This window comes from Uloborus diversus, chromosome 2 (assembly GCF_026930045.1).
Source record: "Uloborus diversus isolate 005 chromosome 2, Udiv.v.3.1, whole genome shotgun sequence".
Classification (NCBI taxonomy): domain Eukaryota; kingdom Metazoa; phylum Arthropoda; class Arachnida; order Araneae; family Uloboridae; genus Uloborus; species Uloborus diversus.
The window spans coordinates 60,576,377-60,586,125 of NC_072732.1; positions in this window are offsets into that span (position 1 = coordinate 60,576,377).

Genomic DNA, 9,749 nt, shown 5'->3' on the forward strand with positions numbered 1-9,749 from the left:
TTCTACCAGTGGTTTTAACCGCCTTGGCAAACTTGCCAACCCCGGTTGAAACAGAAATACGGGACATAATTACAGAGAAATTGAAATACTGACTCAAAAATACATAACTTTTTATAGTTCTGTATGATGTATGAAGGCTTGAAATTTCAAGAAATTAACTGCATTCTTCCATCAGTTATTTTATTTTAAATTATAGCACAAGGGAAAATTAACAGGGCCGCCGGAGGTCAAGGTGGACTCATTGTCAGATTGGTCTCCGGGTCCCATCCCCGTAAAAAGTTTTCAAGAGCGGGGCCCTTCTAAGGACCGCGCCCCTAGTTTCTGACAAGGCTGATATGGCCTCTCGTGGGGCCTGAAAAGTGAATGCATGTTGGTTAAAAAAGCATCTTAATGCAACAATTAAAAATTAACCAATAGAGTATCAACACGGTTCATAATTCTAATTAAACGTAAACCATTGATATTACGCTGAATAAAAGGTTTGCGAAATATACTGAACAGAAATGTTTGTATTAAAAAAGAAATGAAAAACGAAAAAAACGTAATGAGATTAAATAAAATAAGCCGCCAGCTCAATCATTTCCATTCGAGCTGTCGTATCAAAAAGAGCGCAACTCGTAACTGAATGAAAATAGTAGCTTTATCTTTGATTTTTTTATTCCGATCATAACACGGTAATCCAATTTTAAAGCGTTATCGCCGGCAACCCTGAAGCTGAACTCTTCTCGCCAGACACTACTGTTAATGCATGGACATAGTGTTTTTTGTGAAAGTTGTACGCATTAACGAAGATGGAATTCAGTTCTACCAAGACCCACGTGATAACAGGCCAGACAACTCCCCTCCCCCCCGCTTCGTTACGCCACCAGTAGTCGATCTTTGAACTTCGCGCGAAACTTTGAAAGCAGTGCAGTCTACCAGTTAAACAATAGTGCTTTTTGGTCTGGTTGAAATAGATGAAATAGGAAATATTAACTTCGGCTGCACATTTTTGAATACAATACTGTTGGATTTATCTCATCCTTTCCACGTACGGGAATGTAAAGGCAATTAAAAAATATATATATATAATATAAGTGTCTGCTGAGTGAATTTGAGTCAGCGATTTCCGCTTCCGAACAACCTGCATGTGAAGAAAAAAGTTGGGCGTCTCATGGAATAAATTTTAAAGTTCGGAGGTAAGTACTTTTCTCAGATAAACAAATTTACATTTTATGCAGTTAAGATTACTTACGTTTTCCTCCATTACACGAACAATTGTCAGTTTCCTTTCTGATATCTTTGTCTGTAATTTGTAATTTTAGTATACTGCTTTAATATTTGAAACGGTTAACTTGCAACTTTTTATTTCTTTATTTTTTCAACTTTGTACACGCATTTATTCGAAATGGATTTTCCAAGCTGACAATATACATATGTCAAAATTTTCTGCAAATATACTTGTTGCTATCAGAAGCAACGTAACCTGGTGTTGATATTCAGTTAATATGTAAACAAGTTTATTGAAACAGGGTTTTAACTGAACTAATCTTATATTTTCCGTTTCGATTAAATTGTTTCATACGCTAGCATGTGTTATTTTGATCAAAAAACATTCCTTGATGGGCTTCCGTAGTTCTGAGATAGAAGATTAGATTTGAACGCCGGAGGTCGTGGGTCCGATACTCAAACATTTCCCCCCAACTACGCCCCTGCAATGTTATTCAAACAAGCTGGTTCTGTGCGTAAATTAAAAAAATATATACGTTTTTTTTTTCACTGTTGTCTTTAAGTTTTATGATATTTATGCACACATTGTGGTTAAGTTAACGGTATTCATAATTTCTGGGCTTGCGAAAGATTAGTTTTGAGCAGTGGATACACAACGTGTTTTTGCCAAATGCTCTGTGCTTGTTTGTTTATGCTTAAAAAGATCAAAATATCTTGAACTACATATTTTTTGAACTCCTTGGGTTTTTTGTTAATAAGCTTTCAGGAACTCTGAAACTGTAACATAAATTGAATTAAGGGGCTGTCTATAAAGTATTATGCAAACTTTTGAACAAATTCCCCCCCCCCCCCCCCTCCTCCTTGTTACATGTAACGCTGTTCAACATGAGCATATTGTTATAAACAACGCGTGATGTCACACTTCTTGTTATCCCCTCCCTTCCCCTGTCACAAAACTGCCACATTGATTTCCTAAAAGAGCAGACTCAGCAAAATGTTGATCTAAATTTAACATATATGAGGTTTTAAGTATTAAAGAAAGTTGCTAAAATGGTCATTCTATGAAAAGTTTTTTGAAAAAGGTTACTTTGTCATCAATTAATGCTTTTTAAAATAATTTTTCAAAAGCCTAAAATGATGAACTATTAAAGCCCCCCCCCCCCCCACACACAAGAATCATTAGCAGCAGAAAATGGAAAAGTAGCCGAATTCCAAAAAAAAAAGGCTGTTTAGATATTGAATACATTTTTTGGATGTACAACATACAGTATTCATGATGTTGTATTATACATTCTTTAATTAACGTTTTTCAAGTTGAATTCCTGTGTAATTTTTCGAGAGTGCCTTCCGAAGGGGGGGGGGGGGGGGTCGGAATCATAGTCTCATAGTAATGATAGATTTTCAACCCCTATAGTTATAAATAACTGTGCCCTTGAAATTTTAAGGGAAATGGAGATGTTTTGGGTTTTTTTTTTTTTTTTGAAGTTTTCATAATTGAAGGGGGTAGGGCACCGTCTACTTTGGGGGATGACACCCAAGCATTCACGTCTTTTGAAAAGCATAAATTTGCTCAGCTAAGTTAACATTAATAATATGGTATTATGTACTTTAATTTGATGTTATGTCTTTGAAACATATTGCAGTCATGTTTCCCGTTTTCTTAAGTAAAAATGTTTATTTATTTTTTAAAATTTCATTTAATTCTTATTCAAATACAATAGTAATATTATTTTTTGTTTTGATGTAATTGTAAAACGAAAGTTCATTTATTTATTTGAATACTTCTTAAGACTTAATGTTTCAATACAATATACGAGTAGTTAAAATGCGATTAGTTAAAAAGCAATTTCCAATGAAAAATAAAACTGTGTTTATTTATCACTTTGTTTTACATGATTGTAAAATAAAATCGTGTTTAGAATCGTGTTGAATACTTTGTAAGACTTATAAATGTTTTTATGTCAAATACTATGAATTAAGCTCAGTGTATTTTTTAATGTAGGATTATCGGTTCCTTTTTATGTTTTCAAATGAAAAAGTAGAACTTGTAATGCTACTAAAATAACAGAAGTCAATAATAAATAAACCAAATAGTTTTATTTAACCAAAATATTAATCGAAGTGCTCACTTCCCAATATCATTGTGGATCGACAAACGATGACGTCATTTGCTAGTTGGATGGCCTTCCTATCCAGGCGCGGATCCACGGGAGGGGAACTGGGGGAACGTTCCCCCTCCAAAATCCCAAGTGTATCTAAAAATTTTCAGAACAGAGTACAGCACAATTCTTTCGTTTTTTCAAACTTGAACTTCAAGAAAAGCGTCAGGAAAAGCGAGGAGAAAATTGCAAAAGCAGATTCAAATAGGAGAACTGTGGGAATGTCTCCCCCCCCCCCCTCAAAAAAAATCCCAAGTGTACCTAAAACAGTTCAGAAAACAGGAGTACCGAAATTTTTTTCCGTTTTTTAGAACGTGAACTAAGGTATTAGGAAAAGCAATTAGACAACAGCAGAAGCAGATCCACGGAGAGGAACTGAGGGAATGCCCCCCACCCAAATCCCATATATACCTAAAAATTTTCACAAGAGTGCAGGAAAATTCTTCAATTTTATAGAACTTGAACTTGAAGCAAAGCTCCAGGAAAAGCGATTAGAAAACAGCAGAAGCGGATCCACGGAGGGGAACTGGAGGAATGCTCTCCTCCCCCAACATATCATGTGTACCTAAAAGGTTTTAGAACAGAGAATAGGAAGATATTGTTTTATAGAACTTGAACTTGAAAATAGGCTCCAGGAAAAACGATAGGCAATAGGCGGATGGCGGATCCGTGGGGGAATGTTCCCCTTCCCCCAAAATCTCCCGTGTACCTAAACATTTTCACAACAGAGTGCAGCAAAATTCTTCTGTTTTATAGAGCTCGAACTTGAAGAAAAGCGCAAGAAAAAACTAAGAGAGGATTGCAAAAGCGGATCCAAGGAGGGGAACTGGGGAATGTTCTCCTTTCTCTTCAAAAAAAAAAAAAAATCTAAGTAATCCAAAAACTGTTCAGAAAACAAAGTACAGGATTTTTTCCCCCCTGTTTTTTAGAGCTTGACGAACGGCTTCAGGAAAAGCGATTAGACAATAGCGGAAGCGGATCCACGGAAGGGAACTGGAGAAATGTTCCCCTCACCCCAAAATCTCATGTGTATTTTTCTAAAAAGTTCTAGAACAGAGAGCAGGAAAATTCTGTTTTATAGAACTTGAACTTGAAGAAAGGCGCAGAGGAAAAGCGAAGAGAGAATTGCAAAAGCGGATCCAAGGAGGGGAACTGGGGGATGTTCTCCCCTTCCCTCAAAAAAAAAAAAAAAAAAATCCCAAGTGATCCTAAAACTGTTCAGAAAACAACGTACATGAATTTTTTTTACTGTTTTTTCAGAACTTGACGAAAGGCTTCAGGAAAAACAATTAGACAATAGCAGAAGCGGATCCACCGAGGGGAACTGGAGGAATGTCCCCCCCCCCCAAATCTCATATGTACCTAAAAACTTTTAGAACAGAGTGCAGGAAAATTCTTCTGTTTTATAGAAATTGAACTTGGAGCAAGGCGCGGTGAAAAGCGAGGAGAGAATTGCAAAAGCGGATCCAAAGAGGGGAACTGGGAAATGTCCTTTTCCAAAACACAAAATCCCAAGTAAACCAAAAAACTGTTCAGAAAACATGGTAAGGTAGAACCACCAGTAGTTGACATTTTAAAGATTAATTTTTTCTGTTTGTTAACATAGCTTGGAGGGAATTCATCCTAGGAGAAACATTTAATAAGTGATAACGGTACCAACTAGTCCCCTATTATAATGCAACAAAATTAGATTAATAAAACGAATGCACATTTTTTTTTAAATAAAAAAAAGACATTGGGTAGGAGTTGACACTAAACTAAAACGAGAACATCCCATTGTTGACACACTTTGTTTTCAGTATTTGATACATGCTTTGATACAGAAAAACAGGAATTGCTTAATAAATGAATTCGTGCCTACTTGTGTGAATATAGGAATCGCACTGCCGGATCTAGGCAGCAGCAAGCCCTTGGCTTACCTTTTTTACATAGTCAATACCCTTTTCCACCCCCCCCCCCCCCAGTTGCCAGGAGGCAACTTCTAGGAAGATGCAAATTTACACTATTTCTGTTGTTTTCTCGTTGAACCTCGATATAAAATTTCAACGAAGGTGGGTAAAGGGTGTCAGTATTTAGCTTTTGCTCCGGTTCTGAAAAATCGAAGATCCGGGCATGCAGGAATGTAAAGACAGTTATAGAGAAATATAAAAATTAAATGCTTCCGTCATAGGGGTTATAAGACTATGAGAAGTTCACATAAAAATTCGAGTTCGGGGACTAAGTAAATATTTTTCATCGTACTAAAAGGTTCATCGATATAGCACAGTACAGCTTCCGAGTAGTAGTTCAATTTATCCACTTTAGGGCTATTTCCAGTCTCCCAAATTTTCGTACTTGCTTTTTGCATCTGTTTTCCAGTAATCTTTCAAAATAAGTCTTTTTGAACACAAACCTGTTTAAACTGACTTTTGTATTCATTTGGTGTAGAGTTCATCAAAAAAATTTAAAGCTTCTACAATTCAGTAGCGCAATCAGAGGGGGTGAGAGACCACCCCAGAATGCTGACTAGAATGTTTCTCAAAAGCATTTCTTACAATTAAAGAGAATAATAGAACGAACCTTGGAAAAACGAAATTCTTTTAATAAGTTGAAAAAAAGAATGTCGCGAAAAAATCTAAATTTCTTTTGAAAAGAACCTTGAAATAAAAATTTTCAATCATGGCGGTTTATTGATCAGTTAATTGCATCCCCACTCCCCACCATTTTTTTTCTTTTTCCTAGTCGGTCTAAAAATAAGAAAGTCTTCATAATTGGGAAGCCCCCTTTTCCCCGCCGAAACCTTTAAATAGTGTCTCAAATCTCGTTTTCGGGGCTTGAATTTCGAAAAAATTCCAGGGGATAACTACCTAACACCTCGCATTCTAAAGACATCGAGAGTCGTTTAATATTGCTTTTTTGAAGTTTCAAATTTGAAAAATTGCCGAAACCATAATGTTACCAAATATGGTCTGCAGTCACGTTTTTATGACATCAATTACGAAAAATTTCCGGACAGGGGCCCGAATGCTCTCGTAAGAAATCTAAAAATGAAAAAATTACAATTTCGAAAAATTTTAAGGGGGTGAGCATTTAAATCCTTCGTCAATGAATATCGCTTAAAAACTTCGTTTCCTAGGACTTCAATTTCGAAACATTTTTTGGTAAGAGCCCTAGAACCCCACTGCTCGTAACATCATCAAAGTTAGTCTGTACCTGCGCTATAGGAACTTCAATTTTGAAAAATTGGGCGGTGGGGGGATCGATTTCGATCTATTTTACAAAAAAAAAAAAAAAAAATGAATCGATCTGAGGCAGCCCTCAAAAGTCCCGTCTTTTACCTTACCGTCAACAAATATCGCCTATACTCGCGTTTTTAAAACTTCAGTTTCTAAAAATTTCCGCAGAAAGCCCCTCGAACCTTTCTTCCCCGTAACATCATCAGATGCCGTCTAAAACTGCATTCTTAGGGTTTTAATTTCAAAATTTTTCCGGGGCAGAATCCCCGGACCCCCTTTATCGGCGAAAATTTTAGGATTAAAAAATATATAAATATAACAATGAAAATAACAGTTTTTTAAAAATATTTTCTGAAAATTATACTTGCAAAATTTGTAAAGAAAAATTTTTTTATATAAGAAGCGTTAAGATTCAGAGGATAAGTTGTAAAACTCAATTTCTACGGTTATTTTTTAATGAGTAATTTCATACCCCCCCCCTCCCCCCATAAACATAAACTGCTGAAAAAGTTCCCCTCCCAAATCTATAGTCTGGATCCGCCCCTGTTCCTATCTCGAAGGCCTCGGTTCTACCATGCACGGGCATATGTTCTTTGCGAAAGTTCTACGCATTTTCGGAAAGTAACAAGTATGATTGAAAAAGCTGAGCTTGTCGATTGATGACCTTTATTGGATGGTTTACCTAAGACCGTCAGATGAAGATAAAAAGTAAGTACAATTTTTAAGCATTTTTTTATTTACTAATGTAACATAAATGAATAATATACATAATTAATTGATTTTAAAAAATATGAAAAATTTCATTGGAATAAAAAAAGTCTTATTTAAAAACGCTAAAAAAAAAAAAGAAGTTTACTGCATTGATTTTGATAATGCTCAAATCTTTTCTTTAAAGATTTATTATTAGTATTTTACTTAATCTTACTTAACTAAAAAGTCTTAAAGCAAAAGCTATTAAATGACTAAAAACAAACTATTTAAGACATCAATACGAAATATAGTTCAAAGTATATTCAAATTATTGAGACTGCTCAAATTGAAAGATTTAAACAAAATATTGAATTGAATATTTAAAACTTTTTCATTGCAAAGCATTTTTGTCATGCATTGAGCTACACCATTGAGCACGCCCTCCTCCATGAAAGTTTTGAATTAGAGAATTATATTTGGAAATGTTTTTTGATCCCTTTGCACCCTTCCCCCCCCCCCAGAATATATCGATATTTGGCGAGCGATATATCGCGGTATTAAAATTCCGATATTGCCCAGTCCTACTAATAACCAATTTTTGAGATAACAATGTGACAGGATTGAACTGCATCTCTCTAACATTATGCACATTCATAAAATGATCCATGTTTGAAGCAAAAACTTCTTTAGGCATGTTGAGCATTTTTGAGGAAGGGAAAAACCATCCATTTTGTGACACCATCACCTCACGGACATTTAGAATACAAAGCATTCCGACTTCTCTCAATTCCTTTAATACGTTGATTTCGGTTGAAGCTGCTGACCTCAGTAGCGCTGTCAGCAGTGAGTCAGTCTCATAATCTGATTCTTGAGTAGTGCGGGGGGTATTTGCGGGGTTTATGTGGAATCTTTCTCCTCCTACTAGCTTCTGGAGTGGAAGCGGTGTTTTTACCCAGAATGCGTTACGCGAAACAAGTTCGTCTTCTAGCCGCTAAGGATGTTGGGTAAAAATCGCTTTCTCTGGTATAATGGGAGAATCTCTTTTTACATGGAAACGGGGAATTTTTTAATCTGTTTTTTGTGGAGTCAGAGCGGGGATTTACTGGGTTGAAAAGTGCGTTATAAACGCGGCTAGTGAGTGAATTTGATCCTCAGCCGGGTTAGTGCATTTCTTTAGAAGCAAACATTTTTAAGCTTATATAATATTTTTGAAGTGAAAACTTCTTTAGACGATTTGGGCATTTTTTGAGATGGGAAAAACAATGTTTCTAATATCGGTGATACATGTTTTAGTCGTTACCACTCTGCAAATGGACAGCTGATTGTAATGTTGCGGTTTATATTTCACCGGCTAAGTCTATAAACACAATTTATCGCAAAAACTTCGCTATTTGCCGAGCCCATAAGCATGTTAAATGGTGCATAGCTTGTGAAGTCAACAAACAGGTGTAATTTGAAGAACTGCTGTAATTTTAAGCGAAAATAAGTTCCAAATTTAGCAAAATTACAACAAATTAAAGTTTTTAGAAAGTTTGTAACAATACGTTAAAGGATTCATAATACAGATACAGAAGAAAGTTTCGTGATAGTCACAACATATTAGTTTTAATTTATACAATTAAAAAAACTTACTAGTATTTGCTACTGCAGAAAAAAAGCTTCAGATCGTATAGTTCATGTTACATAAATAGTTCATATTTCATACAAAAAATAGTAATTTAAAAAAAAATTCAGGTATGAGATTATTGGCTATAAGATGCATTGTGATAAAAACTTTAACAAAACTTTGCAGATTAAGATAAGAATGGTTGAAATCAACCGATTTTTTTCCAAAAAATAACTAAATAACAGCTTATCTTTTTAACTTTAGCAGATGGGCCAGTTTTTTGTCCTCAGAAGAAAAAGATCTTTTTTCAGAGTGAGAGATTCAAAAGTAAAGATTTGTTTCATCTATAAAAATCATTTTGTACATGGGAAAAAAAAATCCAATGGCCGAAACTTTTCAAAAGACGGAATTCCGTCCCTTGGACGGAAGTGTGGCAGCCATGCCTGTGCGCCTTCGTTTCCTTTTTTTTTGCTCTCTCAAACATGAGCTTTTTTTTTGTGTCCTCGAACCTATGCTCCTTCTGCCCCCCCCCCCCGTCTTCAGGACTCTCAAAAGTTAAGGACTCATCTAAAATAATAAGATAACTGTATGTGTGTTGTTCGTAGTTATTTTTAAAGCTTCCCAAGCGATTTGAAGCATGCTACAACTTCAAGATTGTTAACATCAACTGAGAAATTACTAAAATGTAAGATTTAGTCTTAAGATTTTATTTGAAATTGCTAGGGCAATGTATACTCCATACAAAATATATTGCACAGGGCTTTATAGATTCAGGTGGCGAATGATTTACCATTAAAACCCAAGTGTTATTAGTCTCTTCCTTTCTTAAAACCCCTACCTAGACTTAGGTAAAAATTTAATATCCACAAT